The sequence below is a fragment of the Choloepus didactylus genome, chromosome X (genome assembly GCF_015220235.1).
Source record: "Choloepus didactylus isolate mChoDid1 chromosome X, mChoDid1.pri, whole genome shotgun sequence".
Lineage (NCBI taxonomy): Eukaryota > Metazoa > Chordata > Mammalia > Pilosa > Megalonychidae > Choloepus > Choloepus didactylus.
Genome location: NC_051334.1, coordinates 174,231,850 through 174,253,716, shown reverse-complemented (window position 1 = coordinate 174,253,716; position 21,867 = coordinate 174,231,850). Strand labels below are relative to the sequence as shown.

At 39.2% G+C, this 21,867-nt stretch overlaps 1 pseudogene; it reads left to right on the top strand.

The window, feature by feature from the left end:
• Nucleotides 1-1,088: 1,088 nt before the first annotated feature.
• On the top strand, nucleotides 1,089-1,402 carry LOC119523835 (annotated as a pseudogene).
• Nucleotides 1,403-21,867: the final 20,465 nt, after the last annotated feature.

Here is a 21,867-nt window from a genome sequence, read left to right as displayed (position 1 = left end):
TCTTTTCATGTGCTCTTTAGCCATTTGTCTTCCCTCTTTAGAAAAGTGTCTATTCAAGTCTTTTGCCAATTTTTAATTGGGTTGTTTGCCTTCTTATTGTTGAGTTGTAGGATTTCTCTATATATTCTGGATGGCAAAACCTTATCAGATATGTGGTTTCCAGATATTTTCTCCCATTGAGTTTAATGCCTTTTCATCCTTTTGACAAAGTCCTTTGAAGCACAGAAGTATTCAGTCTTGAGGAGGTTCCATTTATCTATTTTTTTTCTTTAATTGCTTGTACATTGGGTGTAAGTTCTAAGAAGCTACCTCCTATCACTAGGTCTTGAAGATTTTTCCCTGCATTATCTCCTAGGAGTTTTATGATACTGTCTCTTACACAAAAGTCTTTGATCCATTTTGAGTTATTTTTTGTATAAGTTGTGACATAGGGGTTGTGCCAGTTTGAATGTATTGTGTCCCCCAAACGCCATTATCTTTGATGTAGTCTTGTGGGGCAGACGTTTTGGTGCTGATTAGATTTGCTTGGAATGTGCCCCACCCAGGTGTGGGTGATGACTCTGATGAGATATTCCCATGGAGGCATGGCCCCACCCATTCAGGGTGGGCCTTAATCAGTGGAGCCATATAAATGAGCTGACTCAAAGAGAAGGAACTCAGTGCAGCTGTGAGTGACATTTTGTAGAGGAGCAAGCTTGCTAGAGAGGAACGTCCTGGGAGAAAGCCATTTTGAAACCAGAACTTTGGAGCAGATGCCAGACACATGCCTTCCCAGCTAACAGAGGTTTTCCGGACACCATTGGCCATCCTGCAGTGAAGGTACCCAATTACTGATGTGTTACCTTGGACACTTTATGGCCTTAAGACTGTAACTGTGTAGCCAAATAAACTCCCTTTTTATAAAAGCCAATCCATCTCTGGTGTTTTGCATTCCAGCAGCATTAGCAAACTAGAACAGGGGTCCTCTTTCATTCTTTTGGAAATGGATATTCATTTCTCCCAGAACCATTTGTTGAAGACACTATTCTGTCTCAGTTGAGTGAACTTGGCAGCCTTGTCAAACATCAATTGACCACAGAACCAGAGCCATGGCAGGACAGGCATTTAGAAAGTTTCTTCCCCTCTTTGACTGAGTATTGGTTGAAAGGAGTGCAGCTGAAACTGTAACCAAAGGAGGCATTATGTTTCCAGAAAAATATAAAGGAAAAGTATTGCAAGCAACAGTAGTAGCTGTTGGATCAGGATCTAAAGGAAAGGGTTGAGACATTGAACCAGTAAGCATGAAAGTTGTAGACAAATTTCTTCTCTCAGAATATGGAGTTACCAAAGTAGTTCTAAGATGACTAATAAGGACTATTTCTTATTTAGAGATGCTGACATTCTTGGGAAGGATGTAGAGTGAAATAGATCACTACTGAAATTGCATCATGTGAAGTTGCCCATTCCACTGAAGTTCTGAGATCATGTCCATGTCTCTTTATAATAAACTAATGAAAATCCAGTGTCTCTAAAATTTAATTTCACTGTACTGATTTAAATATTTCCAAATAGAAATATAGTAAATGAAAAAATCAATTTTCCATTGGGCAGAGAATAAAAAAGTATTTGCAAAGCCCCCTTGAGGGCCTGGGGGAAAATGTGTAAATATTAAACTTCCCTACCTGGGGAATAACTGACATTCTCACAAACATTGAGGACTAATTATTTAGTAGGTTGAACCCTCAATCTTGGGGCTTCCCTTAGGAAGCCTGTAACTGCAAAGGAGAAGCTAAACCTATGTATAACTGGGCCTAAGAGTCACCCCCAGATAACCTCCTTTGTTGCTCACATGTGGCCTCTCTCTCTAAGCTAACTCTGCAGGTAAACTCACTGCCCTCCCCCCTATGTGGGACATGACTCCTAGGGATGTAAATCTCCCTGGCAACATGGGACATGACTCCCAGGGATGAGCTGGACCTGGCATCATGGGATTGAAAAAAGTTTTCTTGACCAAAAGGGGGAAGAGAAATGAAGCAAAATAAAGTTTCAGTGGCTGAGTGCTTTTAAATGGAGTTCAAGAGGTCATTCTGGAGGTTATTCTTATGTGTTGTATAGCCATCCCTTTTCATAATTTAGTGTATTGGAATAGCTAGAAGGAAATACCTGAAACTGATGAACTGCAACCCAGTAGCCTTGATTCTTGAAGAAGATCTTGTAGCTATACAGCTTACACAGTGTGACTGCGTGATTGTGAAAACCTTCTGGCTCACATTCCCTTTATCCAGTGTATTGACAGATGAGTAGAGAAATGAGGACAAAAGTAAATCAATAATGGGGGGGTTGGGGGAATGGGATATTTTTGGTATTCTTTTTAGCTTTTATTTTTATTCTTATTTTTTAGAGTAATTAAAATGTTAAAAAATTGATTGTGGTGATGTATGCACAACTATATGGTGGTACTGCGAACAACTGATTGTATACTGTGTATGATTGTATGGTATGGGAATATACCTCAATAAACTGAATTTTAAAAAATCAAACTGGGCACTTAACATGTCCCAGACACTGTCCAAGCCAAAAAATTTGCATTGGTGACCAAATTAATTATAAGTATACATCTGTTTCATCTATAACTATAAGTATTTAAATAAACAAGTTTGCAAACAAAAAAAAATATTTTAAAAGGATCTTTTATATTTGGAAAAACTTTAAATAGAACAAAATATATAGCATAAAAAATCAATTGACCATAGATGTGAGGGTTTATTTCTGAGCACTCAGTTCTATTCCACTGGTCAATATATCTCTCTTTATACCAGTAGCAAGCTGTTTTGGTCACTGTAGCTTTGTAATATGCTTTAAAGTCAGGAAATGTGAGTACTCCAACTTCCTTCTTCTTTATCAAGATGTTTTTGGCTATTCAGGGCCCCTCACCCTTCAAAAAAATCATGATTGGCTTTTCCATTTCTGCAAAGTAGGCTGTTGGAATTTTGTTTGGGACTGCATTGAATCTGTAAATCCATTTGGGTAAAATTGATATCTTAATGATATTTCTTCTTCCAATCCATGAACATGGAATATCTTTCCATTTATTTAGGTCTTCTTTGATTACTTTTAGCAATGTTTCATAGTTTTCTGTATACAGGTCTTTTACATCCTTGGTTGAATATACTCCTAGATATTTGATTTTTTAGTTACTATTATAAAGGGAATTTTTTCTTAATTTCCTCCTCAGAGTGCATATTACTAGTATCTAAAAACACTACTGAGAAACAGAAGATGGTGGCATAGAGAGGAGTGGAAGCTAGTTAGTCCCCCTGGTACAACTCATAAACAACCAGGAACAACTAGTAAGCAATCTGGAATAACTGCTGGGGGACAAATGTGACTGTCCACACATCATACAACAGCCTGAATTGGGAGGAAGGCCCAAGATCACAACACAAATCTGTAAATAAAAACTGCAGAACCAAGCCGGGAGCCCCTCCCCAACAGCAGCCCAAACTGCAAAGCCTCGCTGTGTTAGAGAGCAGCACTCTCTGAACAAGCAAACATAGCTCAGCCCAGCTCCAACTGAGATTTTAATCAACAAATGTTGACTACTCAATACAAGCTATGAATCCCCAACAAGTAGAAAGAGGCTTTTGGTGACAACTGACCTTGGAAAGCCAGAGGACCTCTCTGGGAGGGAGGCAGAGCCCAGAAGATCAGGTGTTGTCTCTGGCCAATGGGTGAAACTAAGGGTGGCCACAGACTAGCCCTGAAGGGGGACTTTTTGTCCCTTTTTCAGCTCAGTGTAGAAAGCCTCAGCCATTTTCAGTTCCCAGCACTCTGACCCAGACAAGAGTGGAGACACCAGAGGCAGAGAGACTATTTGAATGCAAATGATACCTCCCCAGAGGGTGCATTTTCCCTAAGAGGAAAGAGGTGGTGCCACACTCTACTACCCACCTTCCATTCAGAGTCAGACCCCAGAGCCTGGGGGAAAACAGCCACAAGCCACACCTCCTTACACCAGTCTGGAGTGACAGATTGACAGGCACCAACTGCTGGGCAGAAAAGCACAGTGGCTTGAGACCTCATGGGGTGTATCAATCTTCTAAGACCTGATACTATTGCCTCCTTCTGGGACCTGAGCCTGTTCTGGTCTGGGAAAACCTGATTGGGGTAACCAAGGAAACCAGATGCCTAGACAACAGAAAACTACAACCTACACAAAGAAAAATGAAGTTATGGCCCAGTCAAAGGAACAAACTTACACTTCAACTGAGATACAGGAATTGAAACCACTAACGCTAAATCAATTCAAAAAGATTAGGGAAGATAAGGTAAAAGAGATGAAGCATATAATGAAAACACTGGGTGTACCTAAGGTAGAAATAGAAAGTTCGAAAAAACACCTGGCAGAATCTGTGAAAATGAAAGCCACAGCCCAAGAAATTAAAGACACAATGGAAACATACAACAGCAGATCTCAAGAGGCAGAAGAAAACACGCAGGAACTGGAGAACAAGTCACCTGAAAGCCTACACACAAAAGAACATATAGAGAAAAGAATGGAAAGATATGAGCAACATCTCAGGGAACTGAATGACAATGAAAAATGCAGGAATGTATGTGTCATGGGTGTCCCAGAAGGAGATGAGAAGGGAAAAGGGGCAGAAGCAATAATAGGGAAATAATCAATGAAAATTTCCCATCTCTTATGAAAGACATAAAATTACAGATCCAAGAAGCACAGCATACCCCAAACAGAATAGATCTGAATAGTCCTATGCCAAGATACTTAATAATCAGATTATCAAACATCAAAGATAAAGAGAGAATCCTGAAAGCATCAAGAGAAAAGCAATCCATCACATACAAAGGAAGTCTGATAAGACTGTGTGTGGATTTCTCAGTAGAAGCCATGGAGGCAAGAAGGAAGTGGGGTGATATATATAAGATACTGAAAGAGAAAAACCACCAACCAAGAATCCTATATCCAGCAAAACTGTTCTTCAAATATGAGGGAGAGCTTAAAATATTCTCTGACAAACAGACAATGACAGAGTTTGTGAACAAGATACCTGCTCTACAGGAAATACTAAAGGGAGCACTGCAGATAGAAAAGAAAAGGCAGAAGTGAGAGGTTTGAAACACAATTTTGGGAGATAGTAGCACAGCAATGTAAGTACACTGAACAGAGATGACTGTAAGCATGGTTGAAAGAGGAAGGTTAGGAGCATGTGGGACACCAGAAGGAAAGAGGAAAGATAAAGACTGGGACTGTATAACTCAGTAAAACCTAGGGTGCTCAATGACTGTGGTAAAAGGTATAAATATGTTTTTACATGAGGGAGAACAAATGAATGTCAACTTTGCAAGGTGTTATAAATAGGGTGGCACTGGGGGAAAATACAATCAATGCAAACTAGAGACTACAATTAACAGAAACATTGTATTATTCTTCCTTTAATGTAACAAAGGCAATATACCAAAGCTAAATGCCTTTAAGAGGGGGACATAAGGGAGTCATATGGGACTCAGCATTGGTGATGCTGTCTGACTCTACTTTAGGTTAACTCTGTCTTTCCTTTCATTACTTTTTAGCTCTTTTTCTTCCTTTTTCTTTTTCTTTTGTCTCTCTACTTTCTTTGACTCTTCCTCCTTCTTTGTGGAAGAAATGGAGATGTCCTTATATAGATAGTGGTGATGGTGGTGAATACATAAATACATGACTATACAGGGAATCACTGACTGTTTACTTAAGATGGAATGTATGGTGTGTGAACAAAAAGGGGTTGATGAAGGAAACTTGAGGGCACTATTTTGAGTGAAATAAGACAGACACATAATGACAAATATTGCAGGGTCTCACTGATATGAACTAGTTATAGTATGTAAAATCATAGATGTGAAATATAAGTTACTAGGGTATAGAATGGGGCTAAAGAATGGGGCTAAAGAATGGGGAGTAGTTGCTTATTATGAGCAGAATGTTCAATTAGGGAGAACTTAAATGTTTGGAAGTGGACAGAGGTGATGGCAGCACACTGTGAGAATAACTAACAGTCCTGAGTGGTTTGTGAATGTGGTGGAAAGGGTAAGCTCAGAGTCACGTATGTCACCAGAAGGAAAGTTGGAGGTTTAAAGATGGGAATGTATAAAACAGTGAATCTTGTTGTGGACACTGTCCATGATTAACTGTACAAATATTAGAAATCTGTCTCATTTATAGCAAATGTATGACACTATAACCAGAAGTTAATATTAGAGGGGCATATAGGAAAAAAAGATATACCTGTTGCAAACTATATACTACAGTTGGTAGTATTTTAACATTCTTTCATCAACAGTAACAAATGTACTATACCAATACTATGAATCAACAATGGAGGGGGGTGGTTAGGGGTATGGGAGGATTTGAGTTTCCTTTTATTGTCTTTATTTCTTTTCTGGAGTAAAGAAAATGTTCTAAAAATTGAAAAAAATTAATTATGGTGATGGATGCACAGCTATATGATGGTACCATGGGCAATTGATTGTACACTTTGGATCTTTGGATAATTGTATGGTTTGTGAACAATCTCAGTAAAAAAACACTACTGATTGTTGCACATTGATCTAGTATCCCAACACTTTGCTGAACTCATTTATTAGCTCAAGTAGCTTTGTCGTAGTTTTCTCAGGATTTTCTAAATACAGGACCATGTCATCTGCAAATAATGAAAGTTTTCATTCTTCATTTCCAATTTGGATGCCTTTTATTTCTTTTTCTTCTCTAATTGCTCTAGCTAGAACTTCTAGCACAGTGATGAATAATCGTGGTAACAGTGGGCATCCTTGTGTTGTACCAGATCTTAAAGTGAAAGTTTTCAGTCTTTCACCATTGAGTACAATGTTAGCTGTCGGATTTTCATTTATGCTCTTTATCATGTTGAGGAAGTTTCCTTCTGTTCCTATCTTTCATAGGGTTTTTATCAGGAAAGGATGCTGGATTTTATCAAATGCCTTTCTTTGTCAGTTCAGATTGTCATGCGGTTTTTCCCCTTCAAATTTTTAATGTGGCATATTACATTAATTGATTTTCTTGTATTGAACCACTCTTGCATACCTGGGATAAAACCCACTTGATCATGGTGTAATTCTTTTAATGTGCTGTTGGATTCAATTTGCTAGAATTTTGTTGAGGATTTTTGCATCTATGTTCATTAGAGAAATTGGTCTGAAATTTCCTTTCTTGTAATACCTTTATCTGGCTTTGGTATTAGGGTCATATTGGCTTCACAGAATGAGTCAGGCAGTTTTCCCTTCTCTTCAATTTTTTGGAAGAGTTTGAGTAGGATTGGTATTAATTCTTGGGGAGATTGGTGAAATTCACCTGTGAAGCCATCTGGTCCTGGGCTTTTCTTTGCTGGGAGGATTTTGGTGACTGATTCAATCTTTTTACTTGTGTTTGTTTGGTTTGTTGAGGTCTTCTATTTATTCTAGGGTCAGTGTAGATTGTGTGTTTCTAGGAATTTGCCCATTTCATCTAAGTTGTCTAATTTGTTGGCATATGATAGTTCATAATATCTCCTTATGATCCATTTTATTTTTGTGGGGTCAGTAGTAATGCCCCCTCTCATTTCTGATTTTATTTATTTGCGTCTTCTCTCTTATTTTCTTTGTCAGTCTAGCAAAGTGTTTGTCAATTTTATTGATTTTCTCAAAGAACCAACTTTTGGTTTTGCTGATTATCTCTATTATTTTTATTCCCAGTTTCATTTATTTTTGATCTAACCTTTGTTATTTCTTTCCTTCTGCTAGCTTTGGGGTTAGTTTGCTGTTCTTTTTCTAGCTTCTGCAGGACTGCAGTTAGGTCTTCAATTTTAGCTATTTCTTTTCTTAAAAAAATGCAATTTTATTCAGATATATTCACACAACATACAATCCTTCAAAGTGCACAATCAGTTGCTCATAGTTGTGCATTGATCACCACAGTCAATCTCTGAACATTTTCATTACTCCAAAAAATTCTTTCTTCTTTTTTAATGTAGACATTTAAGGGTTATAAATTTCCCTTTCAGCAATACCTTCACCACATCCCATAAGTTTTGATATATTGTCCTCTTGTTCTCATTTGTCTTGCAATATTTACTGATTTCTCTTGCAATTCTTCTTTGACCCACTGTTTGTTTAAGTGTGTGTTGTTTAACCTCCGTATATTTGTGAATTTTCCAGGTCTCCACCTGTTATTGATTTCCTGCTTAACTCCACTATGATCAGAGAAAGTGCTTTGTATAATTTCAATCTTTTTTAAACCTACTGAGAATTGTTTTGTGACCCAACATGTGGTCTAACCTGGTGAATGGTCCATTAGCACTCAAAAAGAATATATATATCCTGCTGTTGAGGGGTGTGATGTTCTGTAAATGTGTGTTCTGTGACCCTGCTCAATTTTTTCCATTCTTTTCTCTATCTTTTCTTTTGTCCTTAAGATTTCAGGTGTTGTTCCTTGATCCTTTCTTCTCCCTGCCTGTTCACATCTGCTGTTGTATACCTCTAGTGTATTTTTCTATAAAGGCAATTTTATTGAGATATGTCCACACACCATATAACCCATCCAAAGTATACAATCAATGGCTCACAGTATCATCATATAGTTGTGCATTGATCACCATGATCAATTTTAGGACATTTTCACCTAGTGTATTTTAATCTATTCTATTTTGCCTTTCATTCCCATAAGTTCTTTTATGTTTTGCATGCTTGCAAATTCTTCTTTATACTCACCCAGTGTCTTCTTAATATCCTTTAATTCTTTAGCCATATTTTCCTTCATCCTCTTCAATTGATTTAGGAGATTGGTTTGAACATCATTGATTAGTTGTTTTATAACGTGTCTCCTCCAGTGTTTTAATTTGTTCCTTTGGGCCATATCTTCCTATTTCTTAGTATGGCCTGTAATTTTTTGCTGGTGTCCAGGCATCCGATTTTCTTGATGAGTGTACTCTGGAGATAAGTTTCTGTCTCTTACCTAAGGTTTTCTTGTTGATTGGCTTTGTAATAAAGCTCTTTGACACTTGGTTCAACTTATTTTAGACCTTTAGAATAGCTTGCATTTAGCTGATCAGATTTTCTCAGCTCTTATTCATCTGATTTTTGCCCTGGATATATAGTACAATTTTTGAGATTGCACTATTTGTGCAATTTTTTCACCCCAAGGGGAAAGCTTCCTTTCCCATGTTTCTCCTCTGGGAATGTTGATCTGTTCTGCTTGGTTTTCATTTGCTTTCTATATTTTAACACTCCTTTTATTATTTATAGCTGGTTTTACCTGGAGGGCTAATTTTGGGAGGAGGGTTCCTAAAAAGAGGACTCCCCCAAGTCAGTTTTTCCTGGTCAAAACAGGCCCAAGAGCCATGAAGGAGGTGTAGATCTTTTCCTGAGTGCCCTGGGGAGGAGACCTGAAGGACGCCGATCTTGTCTCTGAGGGCTCCCTGAATTTGTGCTTTCCTGATCTGCCCAGCAGATGGCACTCTTCAGCCAACTGTTCCCCACAGTCCTAAAGAAGTACTGTGCCTTGAATTCTCAACTGACTCCACCCTTGATGAGGTGTGGTTGAAACAGAGGCTGCCAGTCACTTTTCACCAGGGCAGGTTGAAATTGTTGCTCAGAGCCCAGACTTTGGGATCTGAATTCTCTAATCAAAAGCCACAAACCTCACTGGGCCATGCTCTCCACCTCTTTTCTTGGGGAAGAGCCAATCTCCAGCAAACTGCTCCCCACCGCCCCAAGAAGGCACTGTGCCTTTAATTCAGATCTACTCATAGATCTTCACCTCAGTTTATCAGTCTTTTCCTTCTGCTCTTACCTGGGTGGTTTATGGTATTCTTCTGATCTCAAAGTCCCCAAACAATTGTTTCAGACAGTTCCTGGCAGTTTACTAGCACCCTGGGGGATAAACTGAATCCTAGAGCATACTATTCTGCCATCTTAACCAGCCTTCTCTGTTTCTTATTGTTTTGATTTGCCTTTTTGCTGCCCAGAATCTGAATTTTCTTCCTTTTTTAGGAAACTCCACCATTGTGTGAGTCTTGATGGAAGGTAGGCTTCACATCCCACTACAAAAGCCCCAAAAGCCAGATTCTGACATTACATGCTCTATGATTACTAGGGTACGAGCAGGCACACTAAAGTTTGCCAATTATATAACCCCATCAATAACTTGGCATCTGAAATGAGTTGTTGCCTTTTAGTAGGAGGACCATCAAGCAATCCATACTGATGAAGCCAAAAAAGGCTTCCAGAATATAGTATTACCTACTTGAAGCACTACCTAACTGGCTATGAAGTTTCTCTTGTTTTCTGCTGCTTACTGAACCTGGTTGCCAGTCTTCCTGTGGCCCTCCTAACATCCTTCTGAAAATTTATTTTCTGCTCATGTTAACTGGAATTGGTTGCTGTTGTTTGCATCCAAGACCCTTGGCTGGTACACTTGGGCACTATTATTATATTGGTGAAAAAAACAGAGGCAAAGTTAAGTAATGTTGGAGGTGGGATTTGAGCCCTGACAACCTGACACCACATGCTGGACTAAGAAAATGAGAGAACATAAAGACCATTCACCTTAGTTAGTACTGCAACTAAACAACTATATTTTGCTTTTTGTGTGTATAAAGGTGGTTTACCCACTATTCTATAAAAGGGAGGGTGGAAAGGTAGAGAATATGGTGGTTCAGGCCATGGCTCTGAATCCAGCCTTCGTGGGTTCAAATTCTGGCTCTTCTACTTGCTAGATATGTGGTTTTAGGCAAAGTATTTTTCTCTGTGTCTGAATTTTTTCATCTATAAAGTAGGCATGATAATAAGACCACTCCCCCCATAGAGTTGTTGGTAGGATTAAATGAGTTAATATTTTTAAGGCTCTTAGAACATTGTCTGGTATAATACCAATGTTTGATATTATTATATGGTTCAAGTTTTGGACTGCAGAGCAAACCTTCAAATCCTTATCCAAAGCAAATAACCCTCATGTTCAAAAGAAATTATCAAAATCCTCCATTAGAAAAGGAACATTTAATACTTCAATAGGAAAATCTATCAATCAAAGAAAACCCTAGAATCCTTGCAATTTGAAAATCTCACATGGCACATCCCAGAATGTGGTTAGGAAGGTACTACTTTTAGTTAGAATTGATTTTTATTTTTGCATGAAAAATTGCTTCTCCTTTATCTCCAGTTGCTGTAAAATGACAAATAAAACACCCCAAGCCCTGCATTTAGAAAACAGAGCAATGAGAATATTGGCAAAAGAGATATAGAGTACTTCCGTTACCCAGCTACACCCACTCACAGAGCCCAGGAGCATAAGCAGCCACAGAATTCAGCTCAGAGGTACTAGGAGGCAATGAAGTACAAATCTAGAACAAAGAAGTCATAGGAAAGGGGATTGGCATTATTGGGGCACCTTCTGTGTATTAGGTACTTTGTATATATCAGCTCATTTAATCCTCACAACAAGTCTTGGAAATGAATACTATTATTCCCATTTTACAGACAGTACTGAGCTTCAGGGAAGTTAAGTGACAAGACTATTAAGTGGCAGAGGTGTGAATTGAATCCAGGTCTGTTTCATTTCAAAATGCAAGCTAAAACTCTAGCATGAAAACTTCACGGAAACAACTGAATTAGTTCGAGAAGGTTGAAGTGTGCAGTTCCACAGAGAGAAAAAAGAAATCAACAAATGGTAGAACTTAGGACAAATACAATGCCAATGGATGTTTCAAAGCATTTTCACATGTTTTATGTCATATTAGTAATGTGGTGGTCTGGAGTTCAGTGGTAAAATGCTGCAGGCAATTGATCCCTAGCATTTCATTAATTTTTAAATGTCTTTTATTTCCTGTAGGGCAGGTGTCTTGTTCTGTTTGTCAGAAAATATTTTGAGCTCTCCCTCATATTTGAAGGACAGCTTTGCTGGATACAGGATTCTTGGTTGGTGGTTTTTCTCTTTCAGTATCTTAAATATATCACACCACTTCCTTCTTGCCTCCATGGTTTCTGCTGAGAGATCCGCACATAGTCTTATTAAGCTTCCTTTGTATGTAATGGATCGCTTTTCTCTTGCTGCTTTCAGGATTCTCTCTTTGTCTTTCACATTTGATAATCTGATTATTAAGTGTCTTGGCGTAGGCCTCTTCATATCTCTTCTGTTTGGAGTACGCTGCGCTTCTTGGATCTGTAATTTTATGTCTTTCATAAGAGATGGGAAATTTTCATTAATTATTTCCTCTATTATTGCTTCTGCCCCCTTTCCCTTCTCTTCTCCTTCTGGGACACCAATGATACGTACATTATTGTACTTTGTTTCATCCTTGAGTTCCCGGAGATGTTGCTCATATTTTTTCATTCTTTTCTCCATCTGCTCCTTTGCGTGTAGGCTTTCAGGTGTTTTGTTCTCCAGTTCCTGAGTGTTTTCTTCTGCCTCTTGAGATCTGCTGTTGTATGTTTCCATTGTGTCTTTCATCTCTTGTGTTGTGCCTTTCATTTCCATAGATTCTACTAGTAGGTTTTTTGAACTTTTGATTTCTGCCGTATACATGTCCAGTGCTTCCTTTACAGCCTCTATCTCTTTTGCAATATCTTCTCTAAACTTTTTGAATTGATTTAGCATTAGTTGTTTAAATTCCTGTATCTCAGTTGAAGTGTACGTTTGTTCCTTTGACTGGGCCATAACTTTGTTTTTCTTAGTGTAGGTTGTAATTTTCTGTTGTCTAGGCATGGTTTCCTTGGTTATCCAAATCAGGTTTTCCCAGACCAGAACAGGCTCAGGTCCCAGAGGGAAGAAATATTCAGTATCTGGTTTCCCTGTGGGTGTGTCTTAGAAAATTGCTCCACCCTTTGATGCCTCCGGTCACTGTGCTTTTCTGCCCAGCAGGTGACGCCTGTTAGCCTATAATTCTTGACTTGTGTGAGGAGGTATGGCCGTGTTCCCCCAGGCTCTGGGGTCTGGTTCTGAATGGAAAGGGCCCCACCCCTTTCCTCCTAGAGAAGACAGAGCTCCCAGGTGGAGGTCATTAGCATTTCAATGGTCTTGCTCTCTGCTTGTGCTGTCTCCACCCTTCTCCGCTTCACAGCCCTGGAAACTGAAAATGACTGGGGCTTTCTCCACTGAGCCAAAAAAGAAACAGATAGTCCCCTTCAGACCCAGTCCAAGGCAACCCTCCGGCTCTCCCAGGTCAGTTGTCACCCAAAGCCTCTGTCTGTTTTTTGGGGATGCGTACCTGTAGTGAGCAGTTCACACTCGCTACTTAAAACCCCAGTTGGAGCTCAGCTGAGCTGTATTCGCTTGCTGGGAGAGAGCTTCTCTCTGGCACCACGCAGCTCTGCAGCTCGGGCTATGGGGGAGGGGGTCTCCCGACCTGGTTCCGCAGGTTTTACTTACAGATTTTATGCTGTGTTCTCAGGCATTCCTCCCAATTCAGGTTGGCGTATGATGAATGGATGGTCTTGTTTGTCCCCCCGCAGTTATTCTGGATTATTTACGAGTTGTTTCTGGTTTTTTGTAGTTGTTCCAGGGGGACTACTTAGCTTCCACTCCTCTCTATGCTGCCATCTTGCCCGAGTCCTCTTAAATGTCTTTTAAATAACTGAAAAAACATAATCTTAAAACCATTGTGGTGTGCTTTTCAACAGGACCATGCACCAGTGTAAACCACAGAAAAAACTTGACCCATCTTCCTGGAACATCTATGTTCCTCAAATATTGGGAAAGAAAAGTCACATAATTTGTCTGACAATATAAAATATTTTTAAAAGGCAAAATAAATATGAAGATGTAATGGAGTAGTATGCAAAACCCCATGACATTCTAAGATAAAAAAAAGAGAATCTTCAAAGAAATTTCAAGCTCATGGCAGAAGGCTTCAATGACTGCTCACAGAGCATATGGCCAGTATTTCTTTAAACAACAAATATCAAATATATTTTTTCAGACACTGGAGCACATGGTAGCACAATAGCTGCCATCCACATTCTGGCCAACATCATGATTAGCTGAAGGGACATATCATTATCCAGAAGCGGTTGCTTGATGTTATATCATATGAGGTATAAGCAGAGAGGTTTGGTTCAATTACATGGACATAGAGAGAACCCACAAACCTAAATTCTAGTTATTTCTCTAGTATCACCAATTTAATTTTGTGAAAAAAATATTAGAAATTTATTTTCCTTCCTCAAATGAACCACTGTTTGGATTAGTCAACTAATAAACATAAGCAGAGTTTGGATTTTGGCTGAAATGCATGTTTATACTTTAAACTCACATATGTACTTTTAAAAAAAGTGTTATATCCACTAACTATATGTTTAAAAGTGGCTTCCATTTGGTGGAATACGGCATAAAGCTTTACTTGGGAATTCTATCACTCTAATAACTGTTAGGACGTAATTTCCATCTAAATCTGTTGTGCTTAAGGTTCTTGGACAACAGAAAAAAATAGATTTTCTACAAGTAATATGCATCAGAAATGCTCATTCTGCAATCAGCCTAATAGTGGATCACCAGAAATGAGCCTTGTTTCCTTTTATTTGGATGGTATTAAGCCCCCAAAGGAGTCATTGACTAGCCAACACTGGGCTCTTTCTCTGGACAGTCTGGCTCTCAGCATAATGGGATAATCATAGGCAGCCCTCACTTTGCTCCCCTGCTTACAGTGAGAATTCAAAAGGAAACAATGAACCAACCTAGTCTAGTTGGGAACCTTTCTATACTTTGATATGCTGGGCTTTAGTTGTCCAGCAAACCTCAGTACGTTATTAGTTTCAGTTTTCTGTTCTGGGTTCTGCTCTGTTTGTCCACAAGAATGTGCTATGTAGCTGTCCTTAGAATCCAACTGCTATAATTTTAAATAACAAAAAACACAGAATACAAAATACAAAATTGCTTCCACACTAGAAGTATAATTATGTAAAATTATGTATGCATATTGACAATGACCAGGAAAAATGAAAACAATTTGATATGTAGAGGGTGGCAAGACTGTGAATGAGGATTTGTTTGTCCTTTTCCTTTAGATTTTCATTACCATTCTCAGAGACTGCAAAAAATACTGACAGTTAAATTGGCAATTTTGTGTACATAAAATGTTGATCGTCCTTCTGTTCCTTTAGTGTTTGACTTACATGGAAAACAATGTCCTCTTTTTTCCATCACCTGAGAGAAGAAAGCAGATTTCACCATAACTTAGGGAGTCTTTGCCAAGAAAATCAATAAAGACATATTTGTGCAGAGCCTAGAGTGGGCTGGTTTTCTCCAGGAATGTGTTGAGTTAATTGAAAAGGTTTTGGTTAAAGTTAGCCAGTCAGAGATCACAGCATTGTAGACAACACATACTGTGAGTATGAACTCCGTACAACCTTTCAAATACCTTTGGGAAGGCAGGAAATTGAAATATTGTGCTATATTGGCAACTAAATGGTCATTTATCATCCATGCTACCTTTAGAGCTAAGAAGAATGATTTGGAAACTCTCTAAGGGCCTTTATTAACAATTTCAAAGTTAGACCTGTATATGTAGATTTTCACACTATATTTAGGGAAGACTAAGAGATAACATCTGCGTATACTATTAGCATGGCCTCTCTAATAACAACTTCGGACTTTATTCACATCCACAAAAGCTGCATTAAAATACATTAAGCTTGAGACAACCAACTGACAAAAGCAAGGAAATTCACAGTTAAAGGGGAAACATGCCATATGTTCTTCAATACCTAAGAGCAACGGGGTGCATTTGGAAAGTCATTAAAGCGGCACCCAGTTGTGCCTAGGTATTGCAGAACATATGGAATCTTTTCCTCCGCAAACGTAATTTTCTCTGCTCTCAGTGAGTGCATGTATCAATCTTCACTTTTTAGTCATATAGGTTTTTGTTTGCTTAATAACCATAGCATGTAAAATAAATACCTATCATTTTCAAAAGTCTACACAACCACACAATGGAAACTGGTCCCCAGCCTTTGCTGTCTGATGGTTTCTCTTCATTTGTCCTTTCTGTCTCAAGGTGCCTACACCGTCTGCACAGTTATAGTAGTTCTCTACCCCTAAAGGAGTACTACCTTTCCTTTCCCCACCAGTCACCCACAAAACCACCAGTTGCATCTTCCACAGCACCTCAATGGGTCAGCTAGGGCGAAGTCAGAGTTCTGAGGGTGAAAGAACCCCTTCTGCTGGACACTTAATATTAGAGCAAAGTCTCTTTCTTCTCTAAATAAGGCTTTAACCACTTATTTTTGCAAAAGTCACAGCCAGAATGATATAAAAGGGTGCTTATCAATATAACCAGGTCCTTTTTTGGACATTCTATCATTAATTCACTTATTCAATTATTCATTTGTTGTCTGCTATGTGCTGGCCATGGAAAAAAATCTGACCAGGCCTGGGCCTGGCCCCCAAGTTGCTCACTGTCTATAAGAGTAGACAGAGGTCAAAGGATTCGGAGGTGGGGCAAGATGGTGGACTGGTGAGCTGTATGTTTTAGTTACTCCTCCAGGAAAGTAGGTAGAAAGCCAGGAACTGTGTGGACTGGACACCACAGAGCAATCTGACTTTGGGCATACTTCATACAACACTCATGAAAACGTGGAACTGCTGAGATCAGCGAAATCTGTAAGTTTTTGTGGCCAGGGGACCTGCACCCCTCCCTGCCAGGCTCAGTCCCGTGGGAGGAGGGGCCATCAGCTCCAGGAAGGAGAAGGGAGAACTGCAGTGGCAGCCGTTATCGGAAACTCATTCTACTGATCCAAACTCCAACCATAGATAGACTGAGACCAGACACCAGAGAATCTGAGAGCAGCCAGTCCAGCAGAGAGGAGACAGGCATAGAGAAAAAAACAGCACGAAAAACTCCAAAATAAAAGCAGAGGATTTTTGGAGTTCTGGTGAACATAGAAAGGAGAAGGGCAGAGCTCAGGCCCTGAGGCTCATATGCAAATCCCAAAGAAAAGCTGATCTCTCTGCCCTGTGGACCTTTCCTTAATGGCCCTAATTGCTTTGTCTCTTAGCATTTCAATAACCCATTAGATCTGTGAGGAGGGCCCTTTTTTTTTTTTAATCCTTTTTTCTTTTTCTAAAACAATTACTCTAAGAAGCCCAATACAGAAAGCTTCAAAGATATGCAATTTGGGCAGGTCAAGACAAGAGCAGAACTAAGAGAGCTCTGAGACAAAAGGCAATAATCCAGTGGCTGAGAAAATTCACTAAACACCACAACTTCCCAAGAAAAGGGGGGTGTCTGCTCACAGCCATCATCCTGGTGGACAGGAAACACTCCTGCCCATCGCCAGCCCCATAGCCCAGAGCTGCCCCAGACAACCCAGTGTGACGGAAGTGCTTCAAATAACAGGCACACACCACAAAACTGGGCGTGGACATTAGCCTTCCCTGCAACCTCAGCTGATTGTCCCAGAGCTGGGAAGGTGGAGCAGTGTGAATTAACAAAGCCCCATTCAGCCATCATTTCAGCAGACTGGGAGCCTCCCTACACAGCCCAGCAGCCCAGAACTGCCCTGGGGGGATGGCACTCACCTGTGACATAGCACAGTCATCCCTCAACAGAGGACCAGGGGGTGCATGGCCTGGAAGAGTGACCCACTTGCAAGTCTCAGGAGCCATACGCCAATACCAAGGACTTGTGGGTCAGTGGCAGAGACAAACTGTGGCAGGACTGAACTGAAGGATTAGACTATTGCAGCAGCTTTAAAACTCCAGGATCACCAGGGAGATTTGATTGTTAGAGCCACCCCCCCTCCCTGACTGCCCAGAAGCATGCCCCATATACAGGGCAGGCAACACCAACTACACACGCAAGCTTGGTACACCAATTGGACCCCACAAGACTCACTCCCCCACTCACCACAAAGGCTAAGCAGGGGAGAACTGGCTTGTGGAGAACAGGTGGCTCGTGGACGCCACCTGCTGGTTAGTTAGAGAAAGTGTACTCCACGAAGCTGTAGATCTGATAAACTAGAGATAAGGACTTCAATTGGTCTACAAATCCTAAAAGAACCCTATCAAGTTCAGCAAATGCCTAGAGGCCAAAAACAACAGAAAATTATAAAGCATATGAAAAAAACCAGACGATATGGATAACCCAAGCCCAAGCACCCAAATCAGAAGATGAGAAGAGACACAGCACCTAGAACAGCTACTCAAAGAACTAAAGATGAACAATGAGACCATAGTACGGGATACAAAGGATATCAAGAAGACCCTAGAAGAGCATAAAGAAGACATTGCAAGACTAAATAAAAAAATAGATGATCTTATGGAAATTAAAGAAACTGTTGACCAAATTAAAAAGATTCTGGACACTCATAGTACAAGACTAGAGGAAGTTGAACAACGAATCAGTGACCTGGAAGATGACAGAATGGAAAATGAAAGCATAAAAGAAAGAATGGGGAAAAAATTGAAAAAATCGAAACGGACCTCAGGGATATGATAGATAATATAAAACGTCCGAATATAAGACTCATTGGTGTTCCAGAAGGGGAAGAAAAGGGTAAAGGTCTAGGAAGAGTATTCAAAGAAATTGTTGGGGAAAACTTCCCAAATCTTTTAAACAACATAAATACACAAATCATAAATGCCCAGCAAACGCCAAATAGAAGAAATCCAAATAAACCCACTCTGAGACATATTCTGATCACACTGTCAAACACACAAGAGAAGGAGCAAGTTCTGAAAGCAGCAAGAGAAAAGCAATTCACCACATACAAAGGAAACAGCATAAGACTAAGTAGTGACTACTCAGCAGCCACCATGGAGGCGAGAAGGCAGTGGCATGATATATTTAGAATTCTGAGTCAGAAAAATTTCCAACCAAGAATACTTTATCCAGCAAAGCTCTCCTTCAAATTTGAGGGAGAGCTTAAATTTTTCACAGACAAACAAATGCTGAGAGAATTTGCTAACGAGAGACCTGCCCTACTGGAGATACTAAAGGGAGCCCTACAGACAGAGAAACAAAGAAAGGACAGAGAGACTTGGAGAAAGGTTCAGTACTAAAGAGATTCGGTATGGGTGCAATTAAGGATATTAATAGAGAGAGGGGAAAAATATGACAAACATAAACCAAAGGATAAGATGGCTGATTCAAGAAATGCTTTCACAGTTATAACATTGAATGTAAATGGATTAAACTCCCCAATTAAAAGATATACATTGGCAGAATGGATCAAAAAAAATGAACCATCAATATGTTGCATACAAGAGACTCGTCTTAGACACAGGGACACAAAGAAATTGAAAGTGAAAGGATGGAAAAAATATTTCATACAAGCTACAGCCAAAAGAAAGCAGATGTAGCAATATTAATCTCAGATAAAATAGACTTTAAATGCAGGGATGTTTTGAGAGACAAAGAAGGCCACTACATACTAATAAAAGGGGCAATTCAACAAGAAGAAATAACAATCATAAGTGTCTATGCACCCAATCAAGGTGCCACAAAATACATGAGAGAAACACTGGCAAAACTAAAGGAAGCAATTGATGTTTCCACAATAATTGTGGGAGACTTCAACACATCACTCTCTCCTATAGATAGATCAACCAGACAGAAGACCAACAAGGAAATTGAAAACCTAAACAATCTGATAAATGAATTAGATTTAACAAACATATACAGAACATTACATCCCAAATCACCAGGATACACATACTTTTCTAGTGCTCACGGAACTTTCTCCAGAATAGATCATATGCTGGGACATAAAACAAGCCTCAGTAAATTTAAAAAGATTGAAATTATTCAAAACACATTCTCTGACCACAATGGAATACGATTAGAAGTCAATAACCATCAGAGACTTAGAAAATTCACAAATATCTGGAGGTTAAACAACACACTCCTAAACAATCAGTGGGTTAAAGAAGAAATAGGAAGAGAAATTGCTAAATATATAGAGACGAATGAAAATGAGAACACAACATACCAAAACCTATGGGATGCAGCAAAAGCAGTACTGAGGGGGAAATTTATAGCACTAAACGCATATATTAAAAAGGAAGAAAGAGCCAAAATCAAAGAACTAATGGATCAACTGAAGAAGCTAGAAAATGAACAGCAAACCAATCCTAAACCAAGTAGAAGAAAAGAAATAACAAGGATTAAAGCAGAAATAAATGACATAGAGAACAAAAAAAAACAATAGAGAGGATAAATATTACCAAAAGTTGGTTCTTTGAGAAGATCAACAAGATTGACAAGCCCCTAGCTAGACTGACAAAATTAAAAAGAGAGAAGACCCATATAAACAAAATAATGAATGAAAACGGTGAGATAACTGCAGATCCTGAAGAAATTAAAGAGTAGACAGAATAGCAGGCAGGCAATTACCATCCAATGTGATGAGAGCTGTTAAAGGAGTCAGCAGAGGGAGCTGAGAAAGCACAGAGGATGGGCACCTAACTCATACTAGGGGTTCTGGGTGAAGAACCCAAGAGTAAGTGACTGCCATGACACGTAGCCATTGTAGAGCTAAGTTTCTAATTGAATTCATTCAATACAGTCCACAAACTTTTATTGAATACCTACTACATACCAAGCCCTGGACTAGGCACTGGGAATACAGACAGTTCCTGAGGTTTCTAAGCAGGGGTGTCACAGAAAAAGCTTGACTCAGTCATTGGAAATGAGGGGGGAAAATGAGAAAGAGAGGGAGTCAGATCATGCAAACCATGCTTCATACTATAGCAATAGAGCAACCATTGAAGGCTTATAACATGGAGTGTGATGTAATCGAGTTAATAATTTAGAAAAATTACCTTGGCACCATCAAAGAAGAGATATTGGATGGGGACAAGGCTCAAGTCAGGGAGAAATGTTCGGAGGCGGGTGGAAGATTTTGAAGCTGTCAACAAGTGGAGTGGCAGCTGGGATGGAAGGGTATGGATAAATTAGAGTAAATTTTAGGAAATAAATTCAGCAAAACATGGTGATTGATTGGATCTGGGGGGTGGAGCGACATGATAAATCTTTATGATGTAGAATCCACATAGATTCAATGAATATTAAAGGACTTAGAAATCATTCAGTTAAGCACTCTCATTTTATCCATAAAGAAACTGGAGACCCAGAATGATTTATTGACTTATCCAAATCAACAAATCTATTTGATGGTGGTGCAGGGACTAAGACCAAGGTCTCCTAGCTCAAAATAAAGTACTTTTTAAATAAATTTAACTTAACCTCTAGATTGATATAAAGCATTAATTACACTTGAAAACTCCGAAAGCTAAAAACTAATCTCAAAATGATTTGAACTTTTCCAGTAATTTCCTCGCTTTCTACCTCCACAAAATTTGAACTGAACCATATTTTCTATTCTTTATACCATTGTTCAGGACCTGAAAAGGCATGGATGATAAAGTGCGACTGTATTATGACCTCATGATACTGTGACTGAGAAATACAAATGCTTTGTGTAGATACTTACTTTGTGATTAAAATTTCAGCAGGGATGTAGCTCAGAAATACCACAAGATACATGGTAATGAGTTGAGATACATCCTCAAAAATTATTTTTTTCTCCCTGGGTCTTGGTTTCTAGTCTGTAAAATAAAGAAAATAAGATTTATTAGCTATAGGGGTAAATAATGTTTGATGGCAAAGAACTCTTTAAATGCAGAAAATTCAAAAATGCTTGTGGATCAATAATCTCCTCAATAAGTATGAGGTTGTTGGATTATTTTCCCCTTCCTTCAAACACTGTTAGTTGGGTTCTAGATTGTTAATGATAGGGCCAATTCAGAAGAAGCTTGAGTAGCAAATTTATGATAAATTTGAGTCTGTGTATCTCTGTCTGGTGGCAGTTTCAATCCAGCTTCCCCAAGCAAACACCTTAAGAGGTTGC